This window comes from Zosterops lateralis (genome assembly GCF_965231275.1).
Source record: "Zosterops lateralis genome assembly, chromosome: 2".
In the NCBI taxonomy this organism is placed as follows: domain Eukaryota; kingdom Metazoa; phylum Chordata; class Aves; order Passeriformes; family Zosteropidae; genus Zosterops; species Zosterops lateralis.
In genome coordinates this window covers 12,604,096-12,621,007 of record NC_139763.1, presented here as the reverse complement: position 1 = coordinate 12,621,007, position 16,912 = coordinate 12,604,096, and positions in this window count along the sequence as shown.

The following is a 16,912-nucleotide window of genomic DNA, read 5'->3' as shown; positions in this document are numbered from 1 at the left end:
CAAAAATATTCAACCCCCATCAAAAAGCCTCAGTTTTTTTAAAAGTGGGCAGGGAGGTCTAACTATTTCAACAGTATTTTTTTTTTTAATCTCCTTGGGACAATACACAGGGAGAGGAGAAATGTAAATGAAATAAAAACACTCAAGAAATTTGCTCTGTGGCATTCTATAGACTAAAATGTTTATATTGGTGCCTTACCTAGAGAAACATATTATCCAGAGGTCACCAAAGAGGTGTCGTTGGTGAAACATCTCAACTGCTGTACCATGCCAACCTCAGTATACTAAGGGCATAGTTTTTTACTACTTTTAATCTGCTGCAGGGATATAAAGACATAATGATCTTCTTAGGAAAAAAAATTAATAAAATCAGATTGACTAAAAACTATTTATTCTTTGAAATGAACAGCTATTGTTAGTGCTGCCATAGAGATTATACTTTAAAAAGACTAGTGTTTCATCTCTGCATTGCATTTATTTTATTTTATAATACTGTGAAAAGAAGCGTTTTGAAAAAGTCTATGGAATGTCATGATTCCAACTGATCTCCTTTGTTTCTGTTATTAGATTAGATTTCTCCAGTCTCATACTTCTGCAATAGCCCTTGAAAGAGTATGCAGCTGCTAGTATAAAAGTCAGACATTTTCTATGTTGGAAGATTATTCTCTGCTTTTATGAGATGTGTATCTTTTAAACATTTGAAATCTGCTGCCAAGTACAGTTCGTAGTGTGAAGATAAATAACGTTATTAACCTAAAAAAAAAAGCTTTTAATGATTGGTGGCTATTCAATGGGCTTAGCAATTTAAACTACTACTTCCTTAGAAAAATCCCCACAGTTACTCAAAGTTCTAAGCCAAACAATCATTTCAAGACAATGTGGCAGCATTCTTTTATAAAGTGGGTCACTGGTGATTTCCTGAAAGCTTAGCCCAGTAATTTTCTTATTCTTTTTATTGCTATGTCAAAGAAGAAATACAAAATGTGATTTGGGTTGTTAAAATGGCATAACATTATTTCAATTTAGCAGGGACTGTCTAGGAATAAGGCATGCTTTGGAGGTCATTCTTAATTCCCTTGAGAATAGTTGCTGTGAGCTGACAGATTTATACTTTGCCAGCCCATTGTTTTGCCCTTTGTAATGGTGGAGGCAGAGATCAAGCAAATTCTTACTACTGATTTTTTCTGTTCACTCCAGTTTTTACTGTTAACTGTGTCTTTTACTGCTGAGTACCAGCAAATTAAAGAGACTAGCACTTGGCTTATGTAGTTCTTTGTCTTGGTTTGGAAAAGACAGGTGTCTGCCAGGGAAAAGCTGGAGCTTCCCTTGGAATGCAGAATGTAAACGCCCTCCCTCCAAATTATAATTTTTCGATTAAGTGCCTTCAGGCAAAGATTTGGGAATAGGAGTAACAGTTCTTTACTAAGAATATAAAAAAAAATACAAATGTAGTAAAGCAAACAAACAATCAAAAAATGATAGAAACAGTGACAGTCAGAGCATTACCTGACACCCTGTTGGTGAGGGTGTTGGTAACAGTCCACTTAAGTCCTCCTGGAGTGACTGATGTGGTTCTGTTGGAGCAGAGATGATCCTGTAGAAGGGTGTTGTTTTCCTCTGAAGGTTCAGTGGTAGTGAGGTGGATCCAGTTTTCCTCTGGGAATCCAGTGGAAACAGACTGTTCTGGTGTTCCGAATCTCAGGTTTTATCCAGGTAGGAATGCTGGGCTCCTCCCACTGGATGGAGCATCTCCCAGTGGGATGATGTTATGTTATCAGTCATGTGGTGAGCTTTAATGGCCCATTAACAGCAGATATCCCCCAGAGGTAAGATGGGCTGTGGAAGAGAAAAGGAACGTTGTTCCACCTGGTTTTAACAGCTAGCACATTATCAGAAGGTGCCATCCCCCTCCCTCCTGAAGTTAAAAGAAAAAAACACCTCTTCAACTGGTTTAAACAGGTTGGGAATAAAACACACACATTTGATTATATATTGCAACTCAAGACATTATTTTATTTTACACATATGTAGAAAATATTTTCTATCTAGAAATACCCAGAATATATGCAATTTGTAATTTTTAATTGATGTTCAATAAATCGTAAAGCACAGGAACACAGGGAAACACTCAATGCTAAAATGAATAAGTGATGACTGTATATGAACAATTTTACCAGAAATTAGAACTAAATCTTTCTGTCATCCTAAACATGAAATAATTCAGTAATCATTAATTTTCATTTTAACAAGCAGAAATAGGAAAAGGTTAATAAGTTAATAAGTTAATAAAAAGACACTTGCTTTTTTATTGTTATTATTCTAAATGCAAAAATCTTTCTTAAATTCAGGTCAAAATTAGCCAATCAAACATGAATCTAAAAATCCTCTTCCATTTGTAGCAGAGAAGGTGTACTCAGAATTATGCCAATGTTAAAGATAAGGTCAGAGTGCATTCTTGCTGATTCCATAGCACAGCCTGCAAGGAAGGATGCACTCTAATGGATATTCCCTACAAGGCTCAGTGTATCTCTCCCCTTGGGCCCTTTTGTAATTTGATATCTCTTATTTCTACACACATTTACTCACTTGTAGAATCTTAAAACACATTAGCATTTAATTACAGTTTTGGTGAATTTATTCTCTTGTCCACTCTTCTGTATCACTCAGAATTTATTAGGCTATTATTAAACACCAAAATTATGTTTACTCTAGTGTTTCCTAAAAAATACAGATGCAATTGTAAACAGAGCATTCACACTTTTGTAACTACTTGATTTGTTTGAAGGGTCAGGGATTGTTCAAAACAGCATTTTAGCAAAATTATTCAGGATTTTCCAAGTTTACCTTCCTAGAAGTCATATGCCCAAACACTGAAGCTTCTGAGAGCTTGAAAAGATTTTATTACTGTGATCTTTTCTGCTTCAGATTCCTAAGTGACTCATTGTTCTTTGCTTAAAAATAAGTGATGCTGTTTGACAAATGTATTTTTCTATGAAAATAGAATCTCTAGACAGGTTCTCAGATTGAGATACGTGCCTTGTTGATTTTTTGCTTAAAGTATAAAAATTTAAAGGCATGATGTCACTTCCCTTGTGAAGGTTAATTATTAAATTTCATTAACTCTTTTTGGTCCCTCACAAAGGCTGTATTTCAGAATATACTAAAGTAAGCTTTGCTTCTATTTTTCAACCTTTGAATACTCATGGCACTGGCAAATATTTATTTATTAATTTATTAAATTTCTTACTCTTTTCCTTTTTACCATTTTTTGTTTAGCTGTCAAAGAGTACTTCCACTCTTTCCAAGTCTGCCCTTCATGTTCTGGATAAAGTCTGCCCTTATAGAAATAAACAAATGCTTTTTTTAAAAAATATATTAAATAATAAACATTATGTTATATTTATCTGGAGCAGTACTAAGCAACAGACCTATGAGCTAGTGGCTTGAGAGTACATCTTTGGATCTATATGAGCTGTAATGACTTAAGGAAATATTCAGGTTTCCAGAAAAACATTAATGTTTAAAGCTTTGTTTCTTTATCAGATTCCTGATTCTAGTGAAGGGTAGTGAACCTGGAAAACAAATGCATTTGAGAACAATTAATTCCAAAATGTCATCATGACAAGAAAATAAATTATGAAGAAGTCCTTGAGTTTTTATGTCTATGCTCTCATCCAAAGTGAGAGTTGATTCTGGTGGAGTTTACACAGATGATGTCTTCAGAGACTTTGGTCAGTGCTTCAACTTCTAGGAACAAAGCAGGAATTCTCATCTTCTTGGAAACAATTTGCCTTTAAAAATGGCAAAGAAAAACAAGAGAGATATATTAATCCTAAAATTGTTTTCTTGGGTTCTTCTTAGTGGGTTCTTCTTAGTAAGTTCTTCTAAGATCCTCAGATCTGGTTTGGGCATGGTGGGGAGAGGATAACTCTTTTCAGTAATCTGGCTCCTTGTCTTGCCTGTTTTGGTAATCAGACTGTGCTGAGAGTAGGATTACAAACTGAAGCCCTTTTGTTTCAAACAATATCACACAAGCATCATCTGTTGTTAGGGAGATAGTCATCCAGGGAACAGTCATCAAAGATAGCATGATGTCTCTACCAAATTCAAGCCCATAAACACTGTTCTATTGAAAGCAGAATCGTCCCTTCCCATTTTATTTTAAGCTACACTAGCAGCTGCTGTAATACATAAAACAACTAAATTATTTCAAAACAGCATTAATGAATTTAAATGAGACCTGCAATCTGCTCTTCTTCAGTCCAAACTTTCAGCTACTTGGGATGAACAGGGACTACAGTTTGAAGGATGTCATCTCTGTTACCTAAAAAAACTCCCATTGGGAATTCTATATGTTCACAAATGATGGAAAATTAACCTTCTTGAGAAAATTGTCAACCAAATCATTCTAAACTAGCAACAGACAGAGGAAGGACTTTCTTGGCTGCAATACTGATATTTTCCACAATGGGGAGACAAAATTATTGCTAGATTGATGTCTGGATGATCCAAATTACCATCTGGATGATGAACCAGAGAAGATAATATGTGGACATCATTGCAGAGCTTCCATTTAATGTACAGTTTAGAGGAAGAGATGCATGAAATATTCCAGCTAACAAAATATTCCAACAAACAAAATGTTGTATATTTTGTATTGACTATATATTTTTAGTAATTCAGTAGGAAATACATTAGTAAAGGATTACTAAACTATTACAGTAAAGTTTTTGTACATGTCACAATCTCCGTTCTCTGTCTAAACACGTGTTTATATTGAGACATGGATTTGGTGGATGGACTGCTTGATGAATAAGGACTTGACTGGATGGCCACCCTTGAAGGACTGTGGTTGGCAGCTTGATGTCCAAGTGGAAACCAGTGACAAGTGGTGTTCCTCAGGGTACCAGAGCTGTTTAACACCTTAGCTGGTGACATGGACAGTGGGATTGAGGGCACCCTCAGCAAGTTTGCCAATGACACCCAGCTCTGTTGTGTGGTCAGTGTGCTGAAGAGATGCCATCCATCATACAGACGGACCATGAAAGGGTTGAGGGGTGGGTCTGTGCAAACCTACTGAAGTCCAGCAAGGCCAGGTGCAAAGTCCTGCACCTGGGTCAGAGCAGCACAAATACATCCCAAGCACAAGTACAGGCTGGGCAGAGAATGGATTGAAGGCTTCCCTGAGGAGAGGGACTTGGGGTTGTTGCTTGTTGAGATGCTCATCATGAGCTGTTACTGTGTGCTTGCAGCCCAGAAAGCCAACTGTCCTGGGCTGTATCAAGAAAAAGTGTGACCAGCAGGTCAGAGAAGGGGTTTCTGCCTCTTTATTTTTAATTTTTAAAAGTAAAAAAAAACAAAAAACAAACCATGACAGGCTTTGACAGCATTCTGATTTGGTCTGGTTCACTACAGAATTTCTTTAGGTCACTTTCCTTGAAGAATACTTTGCCTTATCTACTTACAAAATGAAAATACTGTAGGCTAATCAAACTAAGATTTAGTTTGTTTAGTAAAAGTATTATTAAGCATGCCCTTAAATACAAGGACTTAGCTCTGTTGGTTCAAATGCAGTCTTTTAAATTCAGAAACTGCTTCACAAACACTGGATGTTTGGGGAGAACTCTTTTTGTATGTATGGAGTCAGGACCTCTCAGCAAGCTGAAAATATAATTCTCTTCTGTGGTGACAGTTTTATCTGAAGAGAACTACTTGTTTGTGAACTATACAGACAGTTCATTGCTGCCTGATATCCAGGATATTAATCCAGAGTTAAAAAATGCATTACTCAGTTCCCTAACTTACTTAGCTGATGCAAGGCTACATTCAGACATTGCAGTAGGTCAGGTTAGTCATCAAGATTCAAGGATGGCATCATGAACTTTGTAAGCAAGTGAAACCAGAGGTTCAGTGAGTCCTAGCAGACCTAAGTGATGATGTCTGTGGCTCTGCTACCTCCTTTCATCTCTTCTTTCTCTCCCGCATCATCTGATGCTTCCTTGGAGATTCCTTGTTTACAGCAAAAGTGAATAGCACACTCACACAGTTCAAGAAAATAAATGTATTCTCACTGCTGGCCCAAAGTCAGGTAGAGGCAAAATGGAAATAGAATGGCTCAGTAGATATTTTTCAACTGTAGAATCAAACCATGAAAAACTAGGAGTTAAAATCAAGGGAAGATTTATGTTCCTTCAATTTGTTTGAAAGAGAAATATTTAATAAAGTAAACATAAGGATGTACCTACACGGTAATTTTCATGTTGCATCTGACTTGTTTTACCTTAACAAATCAATCTTTTAATCTACCTGTGACAGTTGAAGTTGAATTTCTTTTAGTGGACACCTGTCAAACTGCTGTAGAGTTTCATTATATTAAGTCTCTGTGTTTAAAACTTGAAGAGTCTGAATGGCATCTTGCATTGACTTCAACCATGCCTTCTCTTTCACCCAGTGCTAATTAGCCACTTCATTTAAAGTGAGGTATTATAACCTGACTTTCCTGCCTTTCACCCTCTCTTTAGAACTCTATGCAAAGCTTCTATCTTGGGAGATCTCTGGAATGGTGGCAAAGAAAACACAACATTTAGAATTTCTTAACTTCCGCAAAATGCATATACAAGATGAAGGGAACCACAGGCAGAGCAGGATGGAGCAAGACAGTGTTTAAAGATTCCTGTTTGACTGTGCAATGTCTGCAGCAGTGCCTCAAGCCTCCATCTGTTCCTCCTTTGATTCTGCCCTATTTGTCCCTGTGCTGTTTGAGTTCTTTCTCTCAGCCTTTACAAGTCCTATAGTGTTTCTGTGAGGAGGGGGTGTCTTTGTCTTTTTCTTCAAACAAGCATTTTTTTAACTCTGCTTTGAGAACTGCTGTCCTTTGGAGGAGTTCCCTGTACTTCTAGACAGAGGGTGGAGAAAATATGTTTTTTCACTGATGTGGTTAATAGTCTAATTCTCCTAGCTCCTGAGTATTGCTTCAGATTTCCAGTATAAGAGAATATCCTGATGTTTCTGTCAGGCTAGTCCTTCACAAGACCCTCAGTACAAGTCTTGTCTCAGCTTATGAAGCATGATGGAGGACAGGGTAAAAAAATAGTGTTAGAAATAAAGACCCTGTAGATTCAGTAAATCAAACTGAAATTTAGAAATAAATTTTCCTCAGTGCATACACTCATCTGTCTTTTATACTGAATTTTTATCAGAAGCAATGGAAAGTTAATGTTTTTGTGTGGTTTGGAAAAGATTAAGCCTATAGAAGAGTGTAGTGGATTCTAAACTAACATAATATTTTCGTGTTGTTCTAAAAATCCTTAATTAACTCACATGTAGCTACCCTATACATGGGCCTGTGCAGTGTCATGTGTGCAGGTTTATGGAGGAATTGAGCCATGGATTCAGGCTCCACTCCCTGGCCCTGAGAGTCGCCCATGGGAGGTGCCCAGTGTCTGGGGCTGCCCTGGTGCCCACAGCTGCTCCTGGCTGGGGCATGGGACATGGGGAGCCCTGCAATAGCCCCACCCCATGGGGACCTGCAGCCCACATGGTGCCCACAGTGAGTCTGCTCAGAGCAGAAGATGCTGCTTCACACAATTTGTTTAATGTTTTTAAAGAAAAAAAATAAATGCAATTCAGAAAGAGATTTAAGGATTATTTTGATGTTCCTTAGCCCTGTACTGTCATATATGTTCCTGTAGGCTTTGCATTAGACTGAGAAGGAGGCAATGAGGATTTCTGCCTTAATGCAAGCTGGTGTGCTCTGTTCATCATTGAAACCATAACTTTGCCCTACATTAGCTATATAATTAACAAGTTCTCCTGAAAAAAAAAAAAAAAAAAAGAAAAAGTGTCCTGTTTTCAAAAAAAAAGGTGAGATGTTTTTGTGTATGAGGCAGCTTTTTTACTAGTTCCCTGACCTGCAATAAGTAAACAATTGAGAACCCTTGATAATTCATATCTAATTAAATTGCTTTCATGAATGTGTGTGGGCATCAGAGTTAGTAGCAGTGCTAAGAGTAAGCTGTCAGCTCTCTTGGTAAATAGGAGTCATAAGCTCCTCATCTACCTCTGCACTCTCTGGACAAAGCAGTTAGTATTGACAAACCCTCAGATCAGTAGTATTGAAAGGGATATGTTCTGCTCTGGTAACACTGAACATGAATTGAACTAATAATTGTTTAAAAATAACCTTACTATTAGGGTTTTTTGTCAGGGTAGACAGCATCTCCATTTCTCTGGGAATTGTCCTCTGCTTATGCTACTATATGTTTCAGCAGAGTTTTTTGATATTCTGTTCTTTAAATTTGCAAGAAAGACTAAAATTTCTACACAGATTTAAACTAAGGGCATTACCTTGCCTGTCCAAATATACATACCCAAAAAATATATCCTTGTAGAAAATTAATTTTTAGATACTGTAGACTGAAATACCTTGAAATACTGCATATGCTTATAAGATTTCATATAAAATAAAAAGTTTCAGTGACTATCTGACAGCAGATACAAAACCCAGAGTATATCAGAGATTGCTAAATGCTTATCATGACTTCTGCTTTAAAAGCTGGAAATCACTTGATTGACATGGGGCCAAAGCACATTTAAAAAAAATATTTCTATTACAAATTGAAGTTCATAGAATCATAGAATGATTTGGGTTGGAAAGGACCTTAAAGATCATCAGTGCCACTTCCCCTATATTGGGTAAGGACACCTTACACTGGACCAGGATGCTCCAAGCCCCATCCAACCTGGCCCACAGCGGTTCCAGGGATGAGGATTGACAGCTTCTCTGGGCAACTTGTTCCAGTGCCTCACCTCTCCTACAATGAAGAAGTTCGAGTTAGTTAATTGAGACAAGATAATAGTCAAAACTCTGTCAGTATCTAATGGCTTGTATATAATAGAGCTAAAATCTTCTTGGCGAGCAGCTAATACTGGTTCCATTAGAGCTCTGCTAATATCCTCCATTGCTAAAACCTCAGGATTTTCTTACTACACTTGTTTTCATTAACTGATCATTTGCACATAATTACTGACAATGCATGCACATTAAACAGAAAATAGGCATCTGTCCTGAATGGACAAATGGCAGTAAAGAATGTCCTGACTCCTTTAGCTGGGGCCCCACCGTGTGCAGTGATTGCAGCTATTGGGCATCACAGAACAGTCAAGTGTGCACAACTGTGAGCAGGATGTATAAGACAATGAATAATGGTCAATGGCTGGAACAAGGATGTTATACCTGTATCTTTTGTTTGAATGGGATCTAGTGCAGATCTGTGAGGTGCCTCACTCTGAATTCTTACATTCTCCCTATGTTCTCTCCAGTGAGACTAAGGATGGAAGTTTCTATAGGGGCATTTCAAGCATGATTGTCTCTGCTTGACACAATACCAGCAACTAAAAATCTATAATTTAACAGATCTTTTATTTCTGATTCTTTTCACTCTCCTGAATCACATTTTGTCATAACCAGTGACACTGATGTAATGTGTTTTCATCTCCTCTAAACCCTTCCCTTCCCTTCCCTTCCCTTCCCTTCCCTTCCCTTCCCTTCCCTTCCCTTCCCTTCCCTTCCCTTCCCTTCCCTTCCCTTCCCTTCCCTTCCCTTCCCTTCCCTTCCCTTCCCTTCCCTTCCCTTCCCTCCTTTTTTTTTTTTTTTTTAAACTCCAGGCACAATAATGAGCCACAATGCCATAGCAAATGAAGGACACGTGTCTTTTGGATTCTCCTCAGAATTTCTTATCCCAAAATTGTGGGCAAAGGTCAACAATGGCAATATTTATTCTAGGAATGCCTATTGTCTCCAAGTAATGTTGAACAGGTATTTCTACCTGTTATGATCGCCCTGGCTGTTGAATGAATCCTTATAGTACCATCATTTGTTTTGAAATGACACATTCTGGGCAGTGGCTGCTGCCAGTACTGGTGAACTGACCCCTGTCTATGCTTTACACTCTTGCTCTCTCTCTTAAAGAACTCTATTATTCGTAGTTTGTTTGTTTTGAAGAAGTGTTTTCCAGAATGTGTGGACTTCATAGACATCCAACTCTTATTTTCAGAGGAAGTTTCATACAGTCAAAAGTATGGAATTCCACTGCCCAGTGTCAAAGTCAGCTGTACTTAGTCCTTGTGTATAAATGTACTTTTAAAAAGATTTTTAAAAAGGTAAAGTTTCTACAATTACCCTGCTCTGTGCACATCTCAAGATGACAAGTTTATTTTAGGAGATGTAGTCTGACTGATACTCAGCTTCTAATCTATTATAATTGATAGATCCTTTCCTACAGAACCAATTCGTAGCCAGCTGTTATTCATCCTCCCTGCATTTGGTTGATTAGATCTTCTTAATTCGACAATTTAAATTTGTTTCTCGCTTGATTTTTTTTTTTTTTTTGTTTTCCATATGATTTCTGTAGTCTGTAAGCATAATTTTCAATACTGCCACTGACCTTAAACATTTATGCAGTTCATCCCACCTTGTTTAATCTGGAAATGTAACAATCAAAATACTTTTCCCATCATGTAAACAATTAATAAATAATGCTGAGCTAACAACAGGAAGTGTAGAAGTCCATTTGGTATCTGGCCTTCCAGGGTATTGGCCTTTGGTTTTGTCCTGATGAACCAATGGCAGACTTTCATTACAGAATTGATTTTGGGAGCTCTAGTTCACAATTCTTCATGAGAATAATCTCCTTTAACTAAATGTATAAAGAAAAGAAAAAAAGTACTGGAACCCCATAAACTGTTTTACTTCTAGCTTACTTAATAACTCTTATAGCTATTATTAATCTCCTGGTGTTATAATCAATGAAGAGTTAATAAGATTTATGTGTGTGGTATGAAATTCACTGCCTGTAAAATAAATTTACCTTGCATCTGCATCCACTTCTAATCCCTCAATCGATGTGTGGGAACAACAGCCTTGAGCAACTGAGAGACAGGAACAGACAGATGACTGTCACTTCTTGTGGGTCAGAAGTAACCCAAAAAATACTGCATTCCCAGTTAATTTACAGAGGCTGGGCTGGCTGCTGTTGGAGAGGGAGTGATCATGTTCTTTCTCAGTGTGCATATGGGGAGTATGTCCTAGAATCCAAAATCCTGTGTAAATATTATAAGCATCAACTGTTGTTTCATGTATTTTTAGAATGTACCAAAAGTCTCTTATTTTAGGCATCAGTTCTCAAGGAAGTAAAGCCTCAGCAGTGTTATCCTAATATAGATTTTGTATTTATGATTTATTGGCATAATACTAGTCAGTCAATAGCATAGATTCATGGGTAAATACACTTATGCTAAGTTTTGAATTCTGCAGAAACCAGATGCATTTCTAGTGAGCTTTTAAAGCTTCCTGGGGGCTTTCACAATAGGAGCTGATAAAATTTTATGGAATGCTCCATTTTTATGTTTAGAGTATGATGGGAATCATTCTACCCAGTACAACAGGGCAGAAATTAACTGAATAGTTTTGAATGAGCTCCCCATAAACATTTGCTGCATTTATTTTACAAGTTAACATTTTGCTCGTCACAAACTGTTCCTTTGAAAGCACACAATTGTGTCTGTGTGTTATGGAAGTTCAGCACAGGCCCAGGAAATAGAAGCATTATTTTGTAAGTTTTCTTGATTTGAAGGAGTTGAACCCACATGTCCCAAATGCCTCATCCAATTATTTTGATGACAGCAATCTTCATAATTTCTGGGGAAAACAAGGTGCTGTGCAGCTGTGCGTGCTAAATCCAGGGGCCTGGAAAAAGAAGCAAAAGGAGACAAGTTCTGGCTTAATAGTTTTAACACTTCTATAGGAAAGAAAGAGCACCATGATTACAGTATTTTCTTCTGCTATTTCTGATGTGCATTTCATCCATTTTAAGACAAAGGTTTTGAATAAGTGTCTTGGAATCCCAAGCCTAATCTACCACAGGCAAGACCAGAGTGATTCTCAGTCCATGAGAATTTGAAATTGCAGTTTTGAAAGGCTATATAAATACTTATAATGGTGGAAGAAAATGTTACTACTTTCCAGAGAAGTTATTTTTCAGAAGGTTTTTTAAATTTTAATCATTAGTTTCTAATCAAGCTTTTGAAGAATGTCATTATAATATCTCCCAGCTATGAAAATTGCTAGCAACATACTGAATATACTGCAATTTAGTCTGTGACCTAATACTTGTGCTACTTAGCTTGTGACCTGAATATATGTAAATCTTTACTTGATTTATACTTTCCACTGTTACTGTCTGAAATTTTAATTTTGGAACAGCTATTGTTAATTATCATGATGTTGCAGCATTAAGTTCAGATGTTATGTTTTTTATGAGTTCACATTAGTAATGATAATTGGTAAACTGGAAGCTCTGCCTCTTCTGAAACCATCATCTTGCTCTTACTGTCAAATCATAAAATGCAGCTACTAATGAACAGTACTATTCAGCAGCTTAAAACTGCAAATGACTGTAAGGAAGTTAAATGCAGTGGTTATTCAGGCCAGCCACACTGCTTTGTGACCTTGGATCTCAATACAGGCTGAGATTACAGCTGAAGGTGAGCAAAAATCACAGATCTGCTACTTTCCAGCAGTGTGTTGGGATTATTAGGCTGGTTGGTTCTAGGGCAATGAAATAGCAAGCACAGTTTGGTTAGAAATTAAAGGCATTGAGATATGCATTTCAAAAACTAGCTAAACAAAGCATCAAGATCAACACTAAAAATGAACCAGGGCTAAGGAATGCCATCCCAGATGGAGTGATGGGTCTGGGCAGTTTCAAAGTCATCTTGTTCAGTGCAGCTAAATGCTCTACAATTTTAATGGGAGAAGTTTTAGTCCTATTTGTAATACTTTCTTCCTTTTACACTTCTCTTTATAATAATAGATCAGGACTTATGAGATTGTGATGTGATTGTCAGTGTTGCAGGAGAGGTGCCTTATATTGATAGGATGCAGAACAGAGCAGAAAGACCTGCTCTGCTATACCCACCACTGGTATAGTTGCATATCATCAATGCTTGAATTCTTTATAAACCAATTAAATTACGATAACCTTTGTAGAAGTGGCTCAGTTTTAAATTATGGTACACAGGGTGATGTATCAAAATGGTAAAGCTGCCTTATTCTTTGTATGCATATTTCTCCTCAGGTCCTTGTTCATATTCAAGTGACAAATTCATCACATGGACTCTTGTCTTTGTCAGGCAGTAACTTGCCTGTGAAATCTCATACAGATACTGAATTGGTGCAAATGTTTTTATATGTGATCTTGCTTATAGTCTGCTGACATCTTAAAATAATTGTATCATAGATAATTGATAAAATAGTGAACTTATAAAGCTTTTTATTATTTCTGTAAACACAAAACTGTTTACAATCTGTGCAGTTTCAAGGGGATGCAGCAACTCTTCTCAGGATATTTATGGTATTAAATTTTTCTCCCATTGGAAATGAGCAGGTTTGGGACAGACATTGGTGAGTAGTTGTTCTGGGTTTCAGACCCTTTTGAGGAGCAAGATGTCAGGGTGTGGTGAAGGTGGACTGCCCAACCCCAAGAGTGGCACTGGTGTAGCCATGGCCTCACCCAAGGGGTGCAGTTCACAGTCTTTGAATGTGGGGTTGGTGGTGAGGTGTGTCAACAGCCTCTGGCATGGCAGTGGTGAGCCATGGCCAGGGGCTCTGGCCAGAAGATGACGCAGGAGAGGGCTGGAGGCAGCACATGTGTGAGGAGTCCATGGTGAGGTGGGCTGCCTGGAGTGTTGGCAGCATCCAGTCAGGGCCAGAGGTGGGGCTGGAGCTCAGCACTCCTGCAGTGCCACCAAGGCAGGGACTGACATCCCCAGGATGAGCTGAAAGGGGTCCCAGGCCCATTGGGGGAGGTCTCAGGGTAGGCTGGGCAGGGACACTCAGGCCCAGTACTGATCTCAGGATCTGACAACAGGTTGTCAAAATCGGGTTAGAACAAGTATAAAGGGCTTGTCAGTTAGTCTGTGTGAGAGAGGGGGTAAATGAAACACTTGTTTCTCCCTTTTCATAACTCTAGAGTGCAAAGGGAGCTCATACAGTATGAAGTGTAATGTAAATTACAACTTCCCTAACATCTTAAATGGCAGGATAGGGCAAGCATTAAATTAGATGTGTTACAGATCATGTGTAAAGATTACCTTGTGTTAGCAAAATTGTGTTTCAAGTATCAGCTGTGGAAAACCATTGATGTTGGTGAGATGTAAACTGATGTGATGGTAAGGGAGGGTTATTATTTTGTGAATAAACATTCTGTCAGAATATCCACAGTGGAGCTTCATCCTCCACATCCTTCTGTCCTTCTTCATCTTGAGGAAAAACATCTTTCTCATTAGTGACTCAGATGGAAGACACCATTTAGGGAATTTTTGGAAATAAATAATTCCTGTTATGTTTATTGATAGTCAAAGTACTTAATAACTTCTGCTAGTGTCTGAGAAAGAACTTGCTTATTTTAACAAGTAACTATTCAGAAAATTTTATGAAGACTGGACTGTTTTAAAAATGCTTTTATCTTAACATAAGCTCAAAATCAGATTTCATTTACTTTAAGTTACATCTTGCATCTTTTTTTTCCAAACATATTATGTTGTTATGTAATTGTTACTATGCATAAATTAGAAAATGGAAGAAAAGTACTCATATGGGAAACTGGAGAATTCAGCTGTTCTGCCATGTTTTACTGCAAATGGCTAGTCTTTGAAAACTTGCCATATGCAGAAAAGGAGCTTGAATCCCACAAACCCATGAAGTGAAAATACTTAGCACAGATTGGAGAAGAGGTAATGTAGCCTCAGTTTTTAAAACAGAAAATAGAGGAGACCTGGGAAGCTACAGGGTGGTCAGTCTCACCTTGGTGCCTGGTGAGATCATGGAGCAGATCCACCTGGAATCTATGCTAAGGCACATGGAAAATGAGGAGGTGTTGGCTAACAGCCAACATGGCTACACTAAGGGAAAATCATGCCTAACAAATCTGTGGGTCTTCTGTGGCAGGTTTACAATGGTGGTGGATGGGGGAAGAGCACTTGATATCCTCTACCTGGACCTGAGCAAAGCATTTGAACTGCCCCACATGACATCCTTGTCTCTAAAGTGGAGAGACATTATTTTGATGGGTGGACCAGTCAGTGGATAAAGAATTATCTTCATGATCTCACTGAAAGAGTTGTGGTCAGTTGTGGTGGTTCTGGCTTCTTTTTCTCTGCCAAGGTTGGGATTAATACACGGGAGTCATAGTTCTGTGTTTGGACTTGGATGTTTATTAATTCTTATCTATATTACAGTCTCATGAGCCATGAACTCTAACTAGAAAGTTAGAAAACCAGGGTAAAATGGAGTACCTCTCTATCTCTATGAGGTCTTTTCAAGGACAATCCATCCAATTATGAAATGCCACCTAAATTATTTTTACTTCAAACCCAATAACTAACTTCTTGAAGTCCTCAATGTGAACTTTACCAACCAATTACAGAAAACCACACAAACCCGTGAAGAAGAAGGAAGAGGAAGGTGAAGAAGAAGGACTAGACAAATCCTTAAATCCTCCATATTGCTTCACATATATTACTACACACTAAAATTGAAAAATCTAAGTTTCCAGAATTCCAACAGTCAATGGCTCAATGTCCAAGTGGAGACCAGTGATGGGCAGCATTCCCTGAGATGTTGATACTGGGACCAGCATTATTTAACATCTTTGTCAGTAACATGGACAGATCAGCAGCTTTAAGGTTGCTTCCAACTCAAACCATTCTGTGATTTTATGTTTCTGATACTCTACTGCTATTGTAAATATTTCAGGAGCTCATTTCATTGCCTGAAAACACAAACATAATTGTCCAATAAAATTATACTTGCAGTATTAAAACCTTGTCAGTTTAGGCAGAGGTGGAATTTGACCTCGATACAAGAACAAGGCTACTAAACATCAAAAAGCAAAGATACAGAGTGGTCAAGGAACCAACAGAAGAGCTCATAAGTGGTGGTAGATATCTTGCATCACAAAACTGATCCATAAGTGGAGTGACGGTCACCAATGCACACAGATTTGGAAGGAAGGCCTTTTTCTTTATTTGGAAGGGCAGCAGTTCAAAATCACACTGATATTCTTTGAATTTTTCTTCTTTATCTGACTTTACATATTTATGACTATAAAAAGGGAGAACTCTTTTAATTATCTTCTACAACTCTCTTTAGAAGTTAAGTAACATAGCAATCATCTCCCAACTATCTTTGTTTCATTGCTGTTGAGCTAAACTTTTTGATTATTGCCTGTAAGTTTGCTGCCAAGTTGCTATCATGTTTTTTGTTTGCTGTTCAGAAAAAGAAATTACAGTTTCAAATTTTTCCTTAATCCATTGGCCTAATTCCCATTATGGGAACACCTTTCTTATGTATCCTACTAGATATGCTGGAAACATCAAGTATGTTAGTCCAGATTGGTTACATTTTTTGTTGAAAAAACTTTTCGTTAGTTTTGGATTCTTATGGTTCCTTTATGATCGTGAGTTCTGAACTGTTGAGAGGGAGGCATCTACTTCTAATAACAGTACAAGATTATTTTAAACTTAGGCTGATGTATTTTTTATCTCAAGTAAAGGCTCCTAGAAATGGACAGAGGCTTCTGTCCATCCTTTGTTCCCTTACCCTGTAAATAACTCACTGCCTCACTATCCAAGGATTTTCTTTCCTGCTCCATTTGCATCAACACTTTTGACAGGTTGAGGTACCTAGGTGAATTATCTGGGACTGTCATGGACACCCTGCTGACCTGGATAGCACAAGGTCCTATGAGACCATTGGAAAGAGACTATCATCTCCCTTTTGTACGTCTTTGCTAAATCTATATTTCCTCTTCTTAGACCCTGCAGTTCCCCAAATTATGTGTCTGATAGTTTG